The sequence below is a fragment of the Dendrobates tinctorius genome, unplaced genomic scaffold, assembly GCF_039654945.1.
Source record: "Dendrobates tinctorius isolate UK_male_01 unplaced genomic scaffold, ASM3965494v1 ptg000098l, whole genome shotgun sequence".
NCBI classification, from domain to species: domain Eukaryota; kingdom Metazoa; phylum Chordata; class Amphibia; order Anura; family Dendrobatidae; genus Dendrobates; species Dendrobates tinctorius.
The window spans coordinates 5,503,433-5,519,528 of record NW_027361766.1 but is presented as its reverse complement, the minus strand read 5'-3'; positions in this window follow the sequence as shown (position 1 = coordinate 5,519,528).

The window sequence follows — 16,096 nt, the reverse complement described above, 5'->3', positions numbered from 1 at the left end:
ATGTGCGATTATGCCTTGCGGATCCTAAAAAGGGACCCCGGCATTGCCAAAATGATGAGGGATGATGACTACTGGCTGGCCAGCATCCTCGATCCATGCTACAAAGGCAAATTACACAACATCATGCCACAGGAGAACCTAGAGATAATATTGGCAAACAAACAAGCAACTCTGGTAAACCGTTTGTTTGAGGCTTTCCCAGCACACAGCAGTGGTGCTGGTTCTCCCACGAGCCATAGTGGACACAATGGAAGAGGTGTTCATGGTGCACACAGCAGAAGTGGCGTTGGAGACAGGGGTTTATTGACCATGTTGTGGAATGATTTCTCAAGTACCGCTCACACAACTGGTAATACTGCATGGATTAAAAGTGACAGGAGGCAGCAGTTGTCAACTATGGTTACAAACTACTTTTCCTCCCATATCGATGTTCTCCCTCACAGGTCATTCCCCTTTGACTATTGGGCCTCTAAACTGGACGCCTGGCCTGAATTGGCACAATATGCCTTACAGGAGCTCGCTTGCCCTGCTGCTAGTGTGTTATCTGAAAGAGTCTTCAGTGCTGCTGGATCAATCCTGACAGAAAAAAGGACCCGTCTGTCGACCCAAAATGTTGATGATCTAACCTTCATTAAAATGAACCATGCATGGGTTTCAAAGGATTTTGTCCCACCTTCCCCTGATGACACATAGGTTACCAGAAAAGTGCCTCGGTTTTTTCCTCCTCTTAATCAGACTTGCCCAATTACACCCTTTGCAGCAGCTGAATGTCCAGCCAACACATCTACATATGAAAATTTTTAAACCTTCCTAACTGAGCTACCCACCCCTCCCCCAATGGCTGGGGTCAAGACCTGGCACACCCGGGCAAGTGCCGTTGCTCTGTACAGGTGGATGGGCCCACTGATGGCTGACGGCAATGTCATAGGGCCCCTCATAGTACAATACAGTGTCTCAGATGGTGGGAGGGCCCATTCACCGTCAGACACACCAGCGTACTATGAGGGGCCCTGTGCCAGTACCGTCGACGATGATTGTGCCCCCCCTGCTTGGTCATGGCCACAGCACCTGCAAGTTGCAATACTTACCTCTCCCTGCTCCACTGCTGTGTAGTCTGGGCAGTTAAATCCTTCACAGGGACGGCCACTAGAAATTTGGTGTATGGATCAATGATGGTTAAGATGTAGCTATGGCCTGTCCTGCTGGCCTCTACCTTCTGATGATCAATGGCTACCATTTGAAATGGACGTCAACTTACAAGCGGATGCAGTGGTGGTTTATGATCACCTTTCACAGTTGTGATAGTCACAGACATGTGACATTCCTGCCACCATTTTTCAATGTCTCCTCTCATGCCAATCCAATAGAATCGCCTACGGCCTGTGGCTTCTGTCTTTTGCACTCCAAAATGACCAGACACATCATGATAGTGTCACGTGCCCCGTCCTGTGTGACATGGCCAGCAGGCCGGTAACTGATACAACAGGAGGCGGCACATATAATTGTCCTGTGTGATGCGGCCCGCAGGCCGGTAACTAATACAACAAGACAAAGGGGATAGGGAAAACCTGGGTAACAATAACAATGGTGGCCCTGCAATAGGGAACGGGGACATGGAGACCTCCTGCACTCCCCTGAGTCAGTGTCTCTACCTTCCTAACGTCCCTAGGCCGGTTCCACACCGGGCACCGATCAGGAACCTAAAAACCCTGACTCACCCTGCACCTAAACCCTCACTAGGGAAATGGTCGGTGCGGAAACTAATCCCACCACTGCACTAAACACACATAAGGAAAAGTGACGAAACAGGGGAAACACCACTTGGCTTTGCTCTGTTGCTTACGCTCCCAGCAACAGAGCCCACCATCTGCTTGCATCTTTTCCTCCGACTGGATCCAACACCATAGTGCAGCCTTGGAGCAAACAGAGTCCACCACCTGTGTGCAGCTGTCCAGAAACAGAGTCCAGCAAATGAGTCCAGCTTTTCTGCCAAAGAGTCCAACATTTTGAGTCCAGCTTTTCAGCAACCGAGTCCAGCATCCTGAGTGCAGCTCTACACCATAGCTGCCACTCCACCAAGCAATGCCAGTCCTCCTTGCAGACACCATAGCTGACACTCCACCAAGTCATGCCAGCCCTCCTTGCAGACACCATAGCTGCTACTCCAGCACTCTGACTGGGCGGCCCGGGACTCTCGTTCAGCTCCATCCTTCACCCAGGCTTGCTTGCAAATGAGGAACTATCATTAACAGTGATTGACACACCTGACACTCTTTTATAGAGCAAGCACACCTGTTACATAATCACGTGCACAAACTAAGGTAACCAGAGTGCAATGACCCTAATTGCCACCGGGGGGAAAACTACAACTGAAATCACCACAGTGCAATGACCCTAATGGCCACCTGGGGCAAAACCACCTTTGGCACACAGCCAAAGGGAAAAAAAGGTTACTTTGTGCATTTAATCTGTCAGATCCAGCCTGGATCATGACAGATAGGCAGTAAGGACCATGGGTACATCTCTCCCTGTGATCACAATTTGATGGAAACGAGTAATGGTGATGTGATCCACGCTACTGCGATAAAGCAATCCTTTCTTCACAAAGAACCTTTTTCACTTTCTCCACAGACACAGTAATTGAGGGTCTGCATTGCCTCTGCAACATCTACCGGGAGGTTTTCCCGTGATGAGTAATTCCAAAATTTCTGCTAACACTCGACTTTGCATCTATACTTGTATCCATGTAGTTTACAGTAGCGGAGATTCTTGACTGGCTTACTGAGATTGAAATATATATGAAGATTTAAAAGTACCACAACACTGTATACTGGTGTACGCTATGAATACCTTTTCCTTTTTCTACTTTTGTAATTCTGGTGTAATACATAGTGAACCTGTGTCTGTGTCTGACTCCGGAAGTATAGACGGAAATTTAACCCTAGACTGGACACACCTGGTATGTGCTGATACAGTACCTTGTTTCAAAAATTTGCATTAAGGTATCATCTGTAGGATAATCAACTGTGGGGGGGGACCTTCTTCTTGCCACAGACAAACACGAGACTGAGACAGAGTTTGTATTGAACACGTCCGTTTTTAGTGCCCATCCTTCTGTCGACAGCAGCAATTCACCACAGCTGTGTCACATTTCTCTGTACACAGGCCCCGGTACCTTCACTTCCTTTGTAACTATAATCGTGGCGTCCTCTGTGGCTCTTCCACTGTGGCTGGCTTAGGCCCAACCACCACAGCGCTGCACCAATCTGAGCACACCGTCCGTACGATAGCCCCAGGCCGTCTTTGTCTGCAGCTACCGTCCTCTGGGCCACCCCCCGTGACAGCCTCAACTGTCAGTCCTCTTTGGAGCCTTTCCACTGTCTCTATTTCCTCAGCAGAACTTCCTCTTTACTGTGCTCCCTTCGCTGACTGACTCTTCCAGAACCTTCCCTCAGCCTTTTATACTTCCAGTTCTGGTAACTCCGCCCACCATCACCTAACAGTTTCTCTGACCAATGGCAGTTATTCAGTCCCACTCCTACACTCTCCACTGCCCTCCAATGGGCAAGCTAAAACACTGCACCCTTTCTCTTTATCTTAGCGGTTTCACACCTACACTGCGCTACACTGCGCTACACCTCTGCTTCTCACTACATGCTGGTTTGTCTGTCAGTCCACCTTCCCTACATCATCCATAGTGAGTGAGCGTGTGTGGGATACGCCTTCTATATATACGGTGAATCGGAGAAACAAATTTTTACACTATACTCGATACAGCTTGCATCTTGTTATACAGTACCTTTGTTCGACATTTAGCATTACGGTCAAATCCATAGTGTGTAAGCGTCTGAGAGTGACTATGGGACTATTTATATGGAGATTTCAATTGTACCCTAAAAAATATATACTTGCTATCTTGTTATCCAGGACCTTTTTTACAACATTTTTTATCATGGTCAAAACCAAACTGAGTGAGCGTCTGAGGGTGACTACGGAAATATATACCGATATTTTCAATTTGGCCAACACTGTATACAGCAGAACGCTTCTGATGCAGTAACCTTTTTAGCTATTTAGATTCTGGTGTAATCCGTAATGAGCCTGTAAACATCTGTCTGTTGCTCTGGCAATATATTTGGAACTTTAAGATTACCCCAACACTGTATACAGCTGTACGCTTGTGTTACATAACCCATTTACAGCTTTTTATATTCTTGTGTAATCCATACTGGGCCTGAGAGCGTTTGTGTCTGCCTCCTGAAATGTATACGGAGAATCAGAATGTTTACACTATACTATATATACCTTGTATCTGGTGATACTGTACCCTTTTTCAACTTGTTATTTTATTGGGTAATCCATACTGAGCCTGTGAGCATCTGTGTATGCCTCATGAAATATATACAGAGATTTACTGTTATCCATAGACTGTACGCTTCTGATATAGTACCATATATCTGCTGGTATTTTGGGTCCATTTTCAAAAACATGAAGTATGGCGGATGTGAGCGTGGAGGGCCACCTGGTACTGATGGTGGTGGTGGTGCATCTGCTGGTAGTGCCAAAAACACAATAGCAGCTAAGGCAGGAGATGTTGAGCCAGTGTCATGGTGTAGCTCTGGATGGCCTGTAAGGCTCCCTTTTCTGGGAGTAGGTAGACTGCTTTTAAAGCCGGAGTATCAGGAACTGTTTGTGGCTTACATTGCTGAAACAGCCTCCAGCTCTATCGCCTCCTCTTCTGAAGTTGTAAAAAATGCAAGCACTGAGTCGAAACTGCAGGCTTCTGGTCAGGAGCAACCCCTTTCCTTGTGTCCTTCACCCACACCAAAAGTGAAGGATGTGTAAGCACACACCTCAGATTACTCCATGGAGCTCTTTTCACATACCATGCCTGGGTTAATTAAAAATAGGGCCCATCATGTACTGGAGCAATGTAAATGGGGCAGATCAGACTCTGGAGTAGCATCTAAGGGGCACATTATGCACTGGAGCATTACAAATGGGGCCCATTATATATGGAACATTATTGGAGCCCATCATACACTGGAGCATCATCCATGAGGCCCATCATGTACTCGAGCAATGTAAATGGGGCAGATCAGAAACTGGAGCAGCATCTAAGGGGCCCATTATACACTGGAGCATTACAAATGGGGCCCATTATATATGGAGCATTATTGGAGCCCATCATACACTGGAGCATCATCCATGAGGCCCATCATGTACTGGAGCAATGTAAATGGGGCAGATCAGACACTGGAGCAGCATCTAAGGGGCCCATTATACACTGGAGCATTACAAATGGGGCCCGTTATATATGGAGCATTATTGGAGCCCATCATACACTGGAGCATCATCCATGAATTCATGAGGCCCATCATGTACTGGAGCAATGTAAATGGGCAGATCAGACACTGGAGCAGCATCTAAGGGGCACATTATACACTGGAGCATTACAAATGGGGCCCATTATATATGGAGCATTATGTGGAGCTCATCAGATACTGTATGGAACTTTATATGTGACTAATTATTTGGTATGGAGAAATATATGGGGCTCATTATACTGTATGGCGCACAATGTGGTGGCCATAACACTGTATGAAGTAATATACTGTCCTGATTTTGAGCTATTGTACAAATTAAAATAGATCAGTCATGTCATCTAAGCAGTGAAGTATGTGTCATTGTACTATACCTATATTTCTGTGCCGTATCGGAGCATCATGAGTTGTGGTATGTGTTAAAGGGGCGCACTGACACTCTTTGGCCCAGGGCACACGAAAACCTGTAGCCAGCCCAACCCCCCCACAATTTTAGCCAAATAACCCCCAGTTTTCAATGCGTAACTATTATTAGGAAGTAAATTAAGGTTGAGAAGCTTCAGTTATAAGAATTGATGTTTTTGCCATTGAAATGGGCACTGTAGGTGTGTTTCTGTCTTTCACTCCCTGCCGACTTTGCTTCCCCATTGACTTGCATTGGATTTCGTGTTTCAGTCGGCCTCCGACTTTTCCCTATAGTCGGCTGATTTTGTTCGACCCGACTTTTGCAAAAGTCGGGTTTCATGAAACCCGACTCGACCCGAAAAAAAGCAAAGTTGCTCATCTCTACTAATTAGCTGTTGGCACAATCAGTTATTGAGATAGTTGTTAACCCAATTACACATATTTTACCCTTGTCTCATTGTTCTCATTTTATTCTCCAACTTTTTTTGTGGCACTGTATCAAATGTCTGTTAAGTTGAGATAGAGAACATGTGTAAGCGCAGACACCTTTGCAGGCCATGACTTCGGCCCTGGTTGCCGCCCGCATATGCATAGCAATACCCTGGCCCAGTCTGAAACTTACCTCCTCATAGAAGATAATCAGAGTAGTTTGACGTGACCAATCCCTCATAAACACCTGTCAATGTTGGATTATGAGGTTTTTCTTTTTGAGATACTTCAGGATAGCATCTCTTAGAAAACCTTCAAAGATTTTCTCCCCAATAGAGATCAAATTTGCCAGCTTATAATTTCCAGGCTCAGTATTTATCCCCTTTGTCAATATTGTCATCACATTTGCCATGTGCCAGTTCTGTGGTACAGACCCTGATATGGAATCTTTGAATGCTGGAAATGGTCTGTTTATCATGGCACTTAATTCTTGCTTGACTCTGGAGGGGTGTACACTATTTGGACCTTGTAATTTGTCTACTTTAGTGTTTTGAGGTACTTGATCCTGGATTAAGCAGGTGATATTTCATGGAGAATTTTTGTATTCTCTGCTTGTGTCACCTAAAAAACAAACGTGTGTAGATTAACTCAAAGCAAGTGATGCTTTAAAGGGAACCTGTCACCTGCTTTGGCCGCTATAAGATGCAGCCACTGCCTTACAGGGCTTATCTACAGCATTCTATAATGCTGTAGATAAGCCCCCAATCCGACCTGAAAGATTGGAAAAATAAGTTTTATTATACTCACCCGGGAGGGCGGTCCGGTTCAATGGGTGTCACAGGTCCAGGTCCAGTGCCTCCCATCTTCATGCAATGCCATCCTCCTGCTTCTTCATCACTGCTCGGCATCGCGCTCCTGCACAGGCATACTTATCTGCCCTGTTGAGGGCAGAGCAAAGTACTGCAGTGCGCAGGCACCGGGAAAGGTTGGAGAGGCCCAGCAACTGCACACTGCAGTACTTTGTTCTGCCCTCAATAGGGCAGATAGGTATGCCTGCGCAGGAGCGTGATGGTGGGGAGTGATGAAGAAGCACGAGGGCGACATCACAATAATATGGGAGGAGCTGGACCCGGACCTGCGACACCCATCGGGCCGAACCGCACTGGACCCCCCTCCTTCCCGAAGTGAGTATATTAAAACTTATTTTTCTTCACTTGCACGGATCGGGGGCTTATCTACAGCATTATAGAATGCTGTAGATAAGCTCTGAGAGGCAGTGGCCACATCTTATAGTGGCCAAAACAAGTGACAGGTTCCCTTTAAAGCATCACTTGCTTCGTGTGAATCTATGGTCAACATTGTTGGTACCCCTCTTTTAATGACAGAGAAACCCACAATGGTGACAGAAATAACTTGAATCTGACAAAAGTAATAATAATTCAAAAATCTATGAAAATTAACAAATGAAAGTCAGACATTGCTTTTCAACCATGCTTCCACAGAATTTTCTAACAAATAAAACTCATGAAATAGGCCTGGACAGAAATGATGGTACCCCTGAAAATAATGTGACAAAATGGACATGTTAAATCAAGGTGTGTCCACTAATTAACATCACAGGTGTCTACAATCTTGGAATCAGTGAGTGGGCCTGTATAGAGGGCTATAGATACTCACTGTGCTGTTTGGTGACATGGTGTGTATCACACTCAACATGGACAAAAGGAAGCAAAGGAAAGAGTTGTCTCAGGAGATTAGAAAGAAAATTATTGACAAGCATGTTAAAGGTAAAAGTTATAAGACCATCTCCAAGCAGCTTGATGTTCCTGTAAATATAGTCGCATGTATTATTCAGAAATTTAAGCTCCATGGGACTGTAGCCAACCTCCCTGGACGTGTTCACAGAAGGAAAATTGAAGGCAAATCAAAGAGACAGATAATACGAATGGTAACAAAAGAGCCCAGAAGTACTTCTAAACAAATTAAAGGTGCACGTCAAGCTCAAGGAACATCAGTGTTAGATCGCACCATCCATCGTTGTATGAGCCAAAGTGGACTTCATGGGAGACGACCAAGAAGGACCCCATTGTTGAAAAAAATACCTAAAAAAGCCATACTGGAATTTGCCAAACTACATGTCAACAAGCCACAAAGCTTCTGAGAGAATGTCCTATGGACAGATGAGACACAAATGGAACTTTTTGGCAAGGCACATTAGCTCTATGTTCACAGATGGAAAAATGAAGCATATCAAGAAAAAAACATTGTCCCTACTATGAAACATGGATTAGGCTCTGTTATGTTCTGGGGCTGCTTTGCTGCATCTGTCACAGGGTGTCTAGAATCTATGCAGGGTACAATGAAATCTCAAGGCTATCAAGGGATTCTAGAGAGAAATGTGCTGCCTCAGTCGCAGGTCATGGGTCTTGCAACAGGATAATGACCCAAAACACACAGTTAACTAAAAGCATCGAAGAATGGCTAAGAGGAAAACATTGGAATATTCTGAAGTGCCTTCTATGAGCCCTGGCCTAAATCCTATGGAGGATCTTTGGAAATAGCTGAAACAAGCTGTCTGGAAAAGGCAGCCTTCAAACATGAGACAACTGGAGCAGTTTGCTCTTGAGGAGTGGGACAGAACACCTCTCGAGAGGTGCAGAAGTCTCATTGACAGTTACAGAAATCATTTGGTTGCAGTGATTGCCTCAAAAGGTTGTGCAACAAAATATTAAGTTAATGGTACGATCATTTCTGTCCAGGCCTGTTTCATGAGTTTTATTTATTTTTTTTTTTTTAAATTCTGTGAAGGCTTGGTTGAAAAGCAATGTCTGACTTTCATTTGTTCCTTTTTTAATAAATTTGTTATTTATTACTTTGGTCAGATTCAAGTTATTCCTGTCACTATTGTGGGTTTTTCTGTCATTAAACGAGGGGTACCAACAATTTTGACCATGTGTGTATATTGTGTCCACTTCATAGATTGGAAATGGGGGCACTAGGTCCCGGAACTCTGCAATGTAAGGGTCCCGTTTCACATAGCGACGCACCAGTGATCCCGACAATGATACGACCTGGTAGGGGTCGCTGGTGCGTCGCTACATGGTCACTAGTAAGCTGCCAAACAGGCAGATCTCTTCAACGACGCACCAGCGATCCCGACAACGATGTGACCTGGTGTTAGGGCTGACGGAACGCACCAAATTATAAAATAATAGTAGGTGCGTTCGCAGCCCGGGGTCCACCGTGCAGAGGTGGTACACTGCTGCTAAGTAATGGCGGAAGAAATAAGCAGTGTGAAACCAGTCACACGTGGGTTACGTCACCCAATGTGAACAGGGGTGAACTCTGTTAATGCACAGTGCCGCACAACCGCTGAACGTAGATGCCGGAGCCTGTTAAGCTTACAGAGCCCGGCCAAAAGCGCACAGTGTACGGCCACAGAACTCTACCCCCAGGACACGGGGTTAGAGTCCTTCTAGACCCACTGAATGTGCGGCGTCGCTGCCGCGAACGCCGCTATAGACGCTGGCTATGGAGCACGTGCACTGAGACGAGCCAAGTCCCTGGTAAGGACTGATGCCTGACTCAACCTCTGTCCTACCTACGCCTAAGCCTGGGCGCTATCAGGCTAGGCTGCACAACACATGCGTACCAAGGGTAGTGGTTTCTTAATGAGTCATTCACCAGAGACATTCATGCGTGCATACTTCACTCACTCCACATAGTCTGTAAATACAGTCTTATCCTAGCGCATGGCCGAGTGGCCATGCGAACCTTTTATAGCCGGGAGCATCCGGGACCTTCCTGGCTTCTTGAATGGGCCAATCCGAACAGGAGCAGGACCTGAGCATGTCACCTTCGATCTCCAATGGGAGATCACTTGACGGGCATGCTCAGTGGCCCGACATGGGGACTTAGTCCCTGGAGAATCTCGCTGCTGAGCAGCATGTGGGTCGCCCCCACACCCAGTGCAGTGGGGTACGTGGTACCGGGCCGGAGTCAGGGGGAAGGTGTCACAGCAGCAGTGACCCGGTCCGTGGCCCTTGGCGTCCAATATCAATGGCAGTGATGTTAATGGTGTTAAAGTTTATTTGAATAGTTCGTGACGCCACCTGTGGTGTTTGGCAAGTAAGATGTTGCCAACGCTGCGTGCAGATCCACTGGGACTGATGGTGTGGTGCAGCAAAGATGGTGTAGCTCCCCACAGGTGGAGCTGTAGTCCCAGGGCAGTGTAGGTGCAATGGATGAGGAGAGGCGCAGAATGGTATAGATGCTGGTACCCAGATGTAGCGGTACTGAAGGTGTTAATGGCGATTGAATGGAGGACACCAGGGCTTGCAGTTTCAAAGCTTTACTCACAGTTCGTGGTACCCACTGGTGCCTGCCTCCGTGCCGTGTCCTCCGGGGTAGAGACTCAATCAACCTCCCGGGCAAGTCAGGGTTCTCCTCTCCAACACTCCGCCAACATGTGCCTTTCCTGAACGACTCCTCTCTTGCGCCTTTTAGTGTGAAGAACTCCAGTAGCGTAGTTCTCTGGAATTCCTCCTGTCAGATGTTCCTAGAACCTCACTTGTATGACAGACAGCTGTAGCCTCTATCGGGGACTCCTCTCAGAGTCCTGGCTCGCGAATCGGTTGCTGTTGTTTCCCAAGTCTTGGATGGGAGTAGTGCATTTACAGCCAACTACTCCACCGGTGTCTGCTGCAGAACCATAAGTGTCCATACAACCTCAGGGACCAGGCCCCGGCCTTGCGCTGAGAACCTATAGGCAAGGTTCCTCTTCCAACCCACAACTCCTCTCTGTTCTCCTACTCCTTCGTTCCGTGCTGTTCCTTCTCTCTCTTATGGAAGCTTAGGCTGCAGATCTATGTCATTCTCTTTCTCTTCTCTTTCCCGTGCCAGCTGGCTCAGATCACTGCAGCTGCAGCACTCTCTCTTCTATCTCTCTTCTAGGGGGCTTGTTCCACTAAGACCAGTCCTCAGCCTCTCCTGACTGACTGCCTTCCTCCGCCTTGAGCTCCCCTCAGGCTGACCTCCAGACAGAACTGCAATTCTAAACTTTCCCCCTCTTTTATATGGATCTCAACTCCACCCACCTCCCAGCACAACCAGTGTACCACGCAGGGAACCACCAAGGCACTCCTAATGTCTAGGAGGGGAGAGACACCTCAATGTGGATGTGCAGAACTACCCTGTTGTGTGGGGTGCAGGTGTTGGAGTGTGGAAAGGAGTTCCCAACTTACCTAGTTGGTGGGGCACTACACCTTAGGAGAAGGTGCAGTACCTCTGTGGCGACTGAGCCTCAGGGGCGCCACACATGTACTGTCATAGCTGCGCCAGAGGTGGCAGCAGCAAGCAAACCCTCGAAGCTGGTCTGGGCAGAGCGCCTGGACGGACGAGCTTGCTGAGCAACATCCTCTGCAGCTGGAGAGGAATGGGAGACCGCTGGTAGTAAGGCTTGGGATTCTCGCTGTGCAGCGACAGAAATCCGACGCCTATCACCTGGTAAGGATCGCTGGTGCGTTGTCACACAGCAGCTATTCTGAACGATTCCAGCCTGCGTCCCTAAGTTCTGCGTTGCCAACGAGGTCGCTCGTCGGCGTCAAACACAGCAATGCATGCTGGCCAGTGGGATGCCGACGATGAAAAAATGGCCCAGGACATTCGAGCACGATCAGCGATATCCAGCAGGGGGGTCGGTCGCCGCTCTGTGTCACATGTAGTGAGATCGCAGGTGATATCGCTGTTGCGTCACAAAATCGGTGACGCATCAGCAATCTCGCTATGTGAGATGGGGCCTTAACATTTTCACATGATTCTTCAACATGTCCAAGCTAGATATAAACAAAAGTATTAATTCTCATTTTCAAACAATTACTCGTAAGTTTCCCACGGATTTTTAAATAATTGCTTTAAAAAGCACCAGATTTGTAACTTACTAGTTATACTGTACTTTACACATCAGAACATTAAATTATACCTTGTTGCTCAAACCTTGTAATCTTCTCAGTGTTCAAGTATCAGCAGGATTTCCTTTCATGCATTTACTTCACTTTTACAAGCTCCCTCTGAGATTTGTTTATCTAGTAGATAGAAGGGAGAGCAACAAATGTGTAGTCCAAGATTTCATACAGGAGAGGAAATACGGTAATATGACCCTAGCATTACAATGGTTTGGGAATTGAGCACCAATATCTTCACCGGGACCAGCATCTTCTGCAGCTAAAGAGTAGTGGCTTGGCAGATGGACAAAACATTGAGGAAATAGATGGGCACAGTGCTCAATTGACATGGGAACAGCATTGGGAAGACCCCTGGAAGCATTTCTGACTCCCAGGTCACTGCTGTGAACAATGTTGTCAGGGTCTTTTACAGACTCACAACAAAACATACAAAAATGAAACAAAAATGGATTTTCCTGGGAAATATGTTAAGGAACATCCTTTCCAGGGTAATGACTTGTATATAAGGCAAAATAAATAACCAAAAACAAAATTGCTCCTCCACGCCTTGGGCTCTGTTCACACTTAGTGTTTTTGATGGGTTTCTCAAATTTAGCATTGCTTTCAACAAAGACAAATGCATTTTACAACCTTATCTGACCATGTGGTGTGTGAAACATCATCAGACACATCCTGTTTCATTTCAGAAGGAGGAACTCTGAAAGTCACAAAGCCTATTTTTATAGGGCCATCAGACAGCCTTCTCTATTCTTAAAGGGCCAGCAGTCAGCTCTCACTATTCTTAGAGAGCCATCAGCCGGCTATGCTTTGTTGTTCCCATTATTAAACAGTGGGTCTCCTATACTGTTATTGCGTATGCAGTGAGTGGCAGGGCTGCCCAAAATTTGGACGCACACCAATACCCCTTTAAAGAGACATACAGGAGGGCCTCCTAAAAGCAATGTTCCCATTATTCAGAATTTGGTACTCCTATAATGTTTGCCTTTGCAGTGAATGCAGCACCTGCCCCAAATGTGGACGCACACCAATAACCCTTTGAACAGATGTACAGGATGGCAACCTGAAAGCAATGTTCCCATTATTAGGAAGTTAGTACTCCCATACTGTTTGCCCAAGAAGTGAATGCAATGCCTGCCCCAAATGTGGATGCACCCCAATAACCCTTTGAACAGACGTACAGGATGGCCACCTGAAAGCAATGTTCCCATTATTAGGAAGTTTGTACCCCCATACTATTTGTCCATGAAGTGAATGCAAGGCCTGCCTCAAATGTGGACGCACCCCAATAACCCTTTGAACAGACGTACAGGATGGCCACCTGAAAGCAATGTTCCCATTATTAGGAAGTTAGTACTCCCATATTGTTTGCCCATGAAGTGAATGCAAGGCCTGCCCTGCCCCAAATTTAGACACACCACAATAACCCTTTGAATAGATGTACAGGATGGCCACCTGAAAGCAATGTTCCCATTATTAGGAAGTTGATACTCCCATACTGTTTGCCCATTAAGTGAATGCAAGGCCTGCCTCAAATGTGGACGCACCCCAATAACCCTTTGAACAGACGTACAGGATTGCCACCTGAAAGCAATGTTCCCATTATTAGGAAGTTAGTACTCTCATATTGTTTGTCCATGAAGTGAATGCAAGGCCTGCCCTGCCCCAAATTTAGACACACCACAATAACCTTTTGAATAGATGTACAGGATGGCCACCTGAAATTGCACAACATATTTTAGGGTCTACTTTCTCCTGTTACCCTTATGAAAACATTTAAAACATTTTCAGCTAAATAAAATTTTTTGTGAAAAAAATTAAATGTTCATTTTTTTCCTTCCACATTGCCTTCAGTTCCTGTGAAGCACCTGAATGGTTAATAAACTTCTTAAATGTGGATTTGGACACCTTGAGGGGTGCAGTTGTTATATTGGTGTCACTTTGGGGTTTTTTCTGCCATATAAGTCCCTCAAAGTCACTTCAAACGTAATGAGGTCCCTAAAAAAAGTTTTGTAAATTTTGTCAGAAAAATTAGAAATCGTTGGTCAACTTTTAACCCGTCTAATTTCCTAACAAAAAAATTATGCTTAAAAAATTATGCTGATGTAAAGTAGACATATGGGACATGTTAGTTATTAACTATTTTGTGTAACATCTCTCTGATTAAAGGGCAAAAGAATTAAAAGTTTGAAAATTGCTACATTTTTGCCAAATTTTTGTTTTTTTTTCACAAATAAAGGCAAGTCATATCAAAGAAAATTTACCAGTATCTTTAAGTACAATATATCACAAAAAAAATTCTCAGAATCAGTGGGATCTGCTGAAGCGCTCCAGAGTTGTATCCTCATAAAGTGACAGTGGTCAAAATAGTAAAATTTGTCTTGGTCATTAATCCCTTTCTGTCATGTGACGTACTATCCCGTCCATGTGCCCTGGGACTTAACTCCCAGGGACGGGATAGTACATCACAGCGATCAGCTGCGCCCACGTGGTGAGCGCCGCTGATCGCGGCCGGGTGTCAGCTGATTATCACAGCTGACATCCGGCACAATGTGTCAGGGGCGGTCACGGACCGCCCCCGACATGTTAACCCCTTGCACACCGCGATCAAACATGATCGCGGTGTTTCGGGGGTTAAAGGGAAGCATCGGCAGGGAGGGGGCTCCCTCTGTGCTTCCCTGAGCCCCCCACAGCAGCGCAATGTGCAGCGCTGCTGCGGAGGGCTCCATCCCTGCAGGTCTCCGAATCCAAGATGGCGACGGGGACCTTCAGGGGCCTGCAGGGAGCTGGCTTCCTCATGCCTGCAAAGCGCAGGCAAGGAGGAAGCCTTGTGCAGTGCCTGTGACAGATCGCTGATCTGTCACAGTGATCTGTGATGTGACAGATCAGAGATCTGTCACAGGACAGTGATGTCCCACCTGGGACAATGTAATAAAGTAAAAAAAAAAGTGTAAAAATAATTTTTTAAAAATCGCTAAATAAATTAAAAAAAAATATATTCCCTAATAAATTCATTTTTTTGGAAATAAAACAATAAAAGTACACATATTTGGTATTGCCGCGTCCATAACGACCCACCCTATAAAACTGTCCCATTAGTTAACCCCTTTAGCGAACCCCTTAAAAAATAAAAATAAAATACGAAGCAAAAAATAATGATTTATTATCATACCGCCGAACAAAAAGTGCAATAAAGCACGATCAAAAAGACACATATAAATATGCATAGCACCGCTGAAAATGTCATCTTGTCCCGTAAAAAAATAAGCCACATACAGCATCATCAGTGAAAAAATAAAAAAGTTATAGCTCGCAGAATAAAGCAATGCAAAAATAATTATTTTTTATATATGATTGTTTTCATTGCATGAAAGCGTCAAAACATAAAAAAAACCTAAATGAGGTACCGCTGTAACCATACTGACCCAAAGAATAAAAGGGCTTAATCAATTTTACCGCACGTGGAACGGTGTAAACGCACCCCCCAAAAGAAATTCATGAAACGCTGGTTTTTGTTCATTCTGCGTCCCAAAAATCGGAATAAAAAGCGATCAAAAGATGTCACGTGCCCGAACATGATACCAATAAAAGCATCAACTCGTCCCACAAAAAATAAGACCTCACATGACTCGGTGGGTCAAAATATGGAAAAATTATAGCTCTCAATATGTGGTGATGCAAAAACTATTTTTACAATAAAAAGCGTCTTTTAGCGTGTGACAGCTGCCAAATATAAAAACCGCCATAAATAGTAAATCAAACCCCCCGTTATCACCCCCTTAGTTAGGGAAAAATAATAAAATAAAAAAATGTACTTATTTCCATTTTCCCATTAGGGTTAGGGCTAGGGTTAGGGTTAGGGCTAGGGTTAAGGCTGAGATTAGGGTTAGGGGTGTGTTGAGGTTAGGGTTGGAGTTAGAATTGGGGGGTTTCCACTGTTTGGGCACATCAGGTGCTCTCCAAATGCAACATGGCGTC